At 38.6% G+C, this 4803-nt stretch overlaps 1 pseudogene; it reads left to right on the top strand.

Moving 5' to 3' along the window:
• The first annotated feature begins 556 nt into the window (after positions 1-556).
• On the top strand, positions 557-4547 carry LOC121466626 (annotated as a pseudogene).
• The last annotated feature ends 256 nt before the right edge of the window (positions 4548-4803 follow it).

Here is a 4803-nt window from a genome sequence, read left to right on the forward strand (position 1 = left end):
TTCAAATACATAACTAGCATGACAATGCTTTGTTCATATTCAGAGTTATAATCAGAATATTACAACTCTCGTCCGTCAATGTCAGAAGTGAGGGGACATGTATGAACAGGGTGAGTGAGGACACAGGAGGTGGAGGTTGTCGAGGCTGAACATAACATACAAAATTTATTTTATTGAACATACAGCCAAGTAGATACTTTCTATTTTTGCAGTATATTTATTTAGTTAAGCAAGAGCAGGAAACAGCGGTAATTAAAATGATACATTTGCATATAAAAAGTACACGGATACAAGTACTGTAGAAAAGAAGGGAGATTCTCCCCAAATACATTTCCCAAGCATTCCTGTCTGCTGGCTTCATTCACATTTCGGAAACACGGTTAGTGAAGAATGCAGTGAATCTGTGGGAGCCAAACAAGGACACACACACACACACACACACACACACACACACACACACACACATATGCAAAATGAATAAGCATTAAGTCAAGAAACTACGTTAATAGAAGACAGCACTTCACATCTCAGCCCCAGAATTGCCAAATGTGAATGCATGGGAAATTCTCCATACCAAGGATTATGCGTCACCATCAAGGTTTCCACAGTAAGTGGTCCTCCATTGCGGCTACACATAAGCATCCCAGCATCAAAAGATCCCCAGTTAATTGATTGGGGCTCGGAACTAAGCAGTGACATTTACAAGACTCCGGGCACTGTCAAGTTGAGAGTCACAAATGTGAAAATGTTTGTGGGAATACATTCTGTGACAATGACAATCAGTCCCACAGGCTGTGGTTTAGCCCTTTGTAAAAGGTGTTTGTAATTGACAGCTTCAAAATCCATTCATTCAATGCTAGCTCACCAACAGCCTCGCTTTCTTCCTTCCTAATCTGTTCTGCTTTACTTTAATATGTTAGCCCTCCTGTAATGTGCTGTCCTCTGGGTTCCTGCCCCTCCCCATCCGCATGCCTGCCTTACAGCAAGGACTGTGAGCACTCCCCCCCTCTCCTTGCTGTCAGGAATCACTCACCGATGAGAGCAGATTCAGTGGTCATGCAGTTGACGATAATTGGATTTGATGTCACCAATCATCTAAATGCATAGAGGCCAGTAAAAGCTGCTTCATTCTTGGATACATCAAAGGCCAGAAATAGCAATTATCACAGTGCAAATTTCATTCTGTCGTATGTAGGGCAAGCAGTCCTTCCGTGTCTCAAAGCATATACTCTATTGCATGGGTGATTTGCTTCCATTCTGATTGAAAATTAGATAGGTATGTAGATATTAGACAGATAATAGGTAAATGATTGATAGATGATAGACAGAAAGAAAGACAGACAGACAGACAGAAAGATAGAAAGAAAGAAAGAAAGAAAGAAAGAAAGAGATAGATGAGCAAGTAAAAGTACAGATAGGTGAATAGATGATAGATGATAGGTAGGTAGGTAAGTAGATAGATAGATAGATAGATAGATAGATAGATAGATAGATAGATAGATGATAGATAGATAGATAGATAGACAGACAGATAGATTCCCATATCTGACTTGCACAAAACACACACACACACACACACACACACACACATTTACATATCTTATCCCTTTTGAATGCTCTGTGAAAGAGGAAACTGAGAGAAACAGACGTGGAATCCTGTTAGTAAATAACTCTACAAGTGCTTACTTTTTACTTCATAAGTGCATCTTTATATATAAATGAAGCTTAGAGACAAACAATTTTGCTTAAATCCAAATAAAGTGATTTATTTAAAAGTGCTTCTTTCCAGAAAATCCACAAAATGGAGTCAAGTGGTCTTCTCTCCACGCCTGCCATTAATTCTTGTTATCGGTATCAGCAAGTGGGTAGTGTTTATTCTGCTCCCCTTCTGTCCCTGCTGTGTAGGAAAGAAATCTGGTTTCTATCAAGCTCTCCCTGACTTTTTTGAAAAATACAATAGGAAAAAAAGGTCTAAGCTGAGATAGCGTCTTTAAATGAGATCATCTCTCTGCAGGGTCATTAATTATCGTATTGGAATGAAACAAACCCCCAAGTCTGAGGTATTCAAATTTTATAGTTACCTGTTATAGAACTTCTTCAAGAGTGTTTGGACCAGCTGACATATTTCAGAACAGACTCTGTGTGTCTTAGGTTACTTGACACTGGCCCCTGAGCCAACAGAGAGAGTTCATAATGGCTCTTGCTATGGTTTGAATGTGGCATGCCATCCTTAATGGTTATATACGGTAAAGGTTGCTCACTGGGTGAAGGAGCTATAGAGAGGTAATGAGTTCACTTCTGAAAGTGTTAACTTTGTCAAACGATTACCCTTATTCTTTTGATGGTATTATAACTTAATGGTCTATGAAGATGTCCTAAGTAGTTGAAAGACATAATTACTATGGTTGTTCTTTTGAAATGTTATCATCTACCTATCTATATACCCATTTGTTTATCTATCTAACCTACCTATCTACCTTATTTTCTTCCCATTTTTGGCTGGCTGCTATGAGGTATGTGGATTTATCCCATAAAGTGATTTCCAACACAGGACCATGAGGTATGTGGATTTACCCCATAAAGTGATTTCACAACAGGACCAAAGCAATGAGACCAAAAGTCCATGGACTTAATACCTCTGAAAACATGAGATCAAATAAACTTTTTTTCATTTGCACTGATTTTGCTCAGATATTTTCTCAGTGGCAGGAAGATAACATATCCACTTCTTTCCTCCACTAAAATGTCTCCTCAAACGTATTCATAACATGGCATGACACACTTTCCATCCTTATCTCTGAGTTCAATTAGCATGTAAAGACATTCTATTTATCTATATAACAGAGAAAAGCTCTGAAGAGTAAGCTATTATTATCAATCAAATGGGAAGTTGCTTTGAAATGAGTTGATTTTCTAAAAAAAAAAAACAGAAGGAGAAAAATCTAAATTAATACTCAGAGACATGGGAAAGAACAGCAGATGTCTCAAATACACAAATTAGATCATTTACTCTCAAGCACTGATAATGAAAAGAATTTCCTTGGAGCACTGGTGGCTTTTGACTGACATACACAGACTACACCCAACAGAAGCTCAGAAAAACCTGATCCAGATGTGTGAAAGCAAAGACATACAGTGCTCTAAGACTGAAGAACTAAGGAAGCAGACAGATCCAAGAGGCAGGCAGATCCAAGATTACACAAAGTGCTGTCTATTGAAGACTGGTGGAACAAAGTGTACCTTGGGAGGCAACCAGCCAAACATATGGCCATATTCCAAAGCAGGAGGTGAAGCTTATATACTGACCTAGACAAAAGGAGATGATGAACAATCAGAGTGTACCTGGGCTTCCTCTGAAATCCTTAACATTTACACCATCAGTAAAGAACAGTCTGGGCTCTTTTTTTTGGAGGAACTTTGGTGGGGTGTGGGGTTGCTGTGAAAAGATGAAGCTCAATACCACCTTACCGCCTACTGACTGTCAGAAATGCATTGAAGGGGATGAGTACCAATGTGTACTTTTTATGAGAAACTCAGTGCTGGTGAGCGGAAGGGTTATGTGCTGTGGGATAATGCTATTGTACATTGTAAAGATTTGTCACTCATATTAGTTTAATAAAATGATGATTTGCCAGTAATTCGGCAGAAATTATAAGTGGGGCTATCAGACTAAGAATTCTGGAAAAAGGAAAGGCTGAGATGCAGTCACCAGCCAGACACAGAGAAAGCAAGATGAGAATGCCTCATTGATAAAAGGTATCAAGTCATGTGGCTAAACATAGACAAGAATTATGTGTTAATTTAAGTTGTAAGAGATAGTTAATAATAAGCCTGAGCTAATAGGTCAAATAGTTTATAATTAATATAAGCTTCTGTGTATTTCTTTGGGACTGAATGGTTGCAGGACCAGGTGTGATAGAAACTTCTGTCTACAGTTGTATGGCCAACATCAGTAGTGGGAGCAAAAAACCAAGGTTTTCTCCTGATGCAAGGCATGTTTACCTGTGGCAGAGTGTACCTGGTATTGAATAAGGGGTGTTCTTGTTATAGACCAAGAAGAAGTGAAGTGAGGATATGTAAGTTTGTTGAGGAATCCATTGTGAATGCTAAGTTGAGGGTCCTCAACTTGGTCATTGTAAAAAGTGTAGACAAGGATATTCCTTGACTCACATATACTATTGTGCTTTTGGATGTCAGGCCAAAAAGAGATAATAGGTTCTGAAAGCTTTTCAGTTTCTCTAAGGAAGACGTTGTCTACCAACATGTTGGTAGAAAGTCCTTAAACAAAGAAAGTAAGACCAGGACCAAATTACCCAAGATCCTGCATCTTCTTACTCCATGTGTCCTGCAAAACAAACAACAACATAATGCTCTGAAGAAACACACTAAGAAAAGTTAAGAGAGGTCTTCAGGATATACTGAACTTTTGGTCAAGAAAAATAAAGAAGGCCAAAGAAATATACCAAGAACAGATTGCCAAGAGACACAGGCTCTCCTTACTGAGAGCTTCTGTTTCTTAATCTGAGTCCATCCAAAATAAGTTTTAGGAGTACCAAATAAATGATCAGATCTTTTTATTTTTTATTTTGATTTTTATCAAGCTCTACATTTTTCTTTGCTCCCCTCCCTGCCTCTCCCCTCCCCTTCAACCCTCTCCCAAGGTCCCCATGCTCCCAATTTACTCAGGAAATCATGTTTTTTTTTCTACTACCCAAGTAGATTAGATATGTGTATGTCTCTCTTAGGGTCCTCATTGTTGTCTAGGTTCTCTGGAATTGTGATTTGTAGGCTGGTTTTCTTTTC

Source organism: Microtus oregoni, unplaced genomic scaffold (assembly GCF_018167655.1).
Source record: "Microtus oregoni isolate MIOR12 unplaced genomic scaffold, Mior012 000000F_ref0000247, whole genome shotgun sequence".
Lineage (NCBI taxonomy): Eukaryota > Metazoa > Chordata > Mammalia > Rodentia > Cricetidae > Microtus > Microtus oregoni.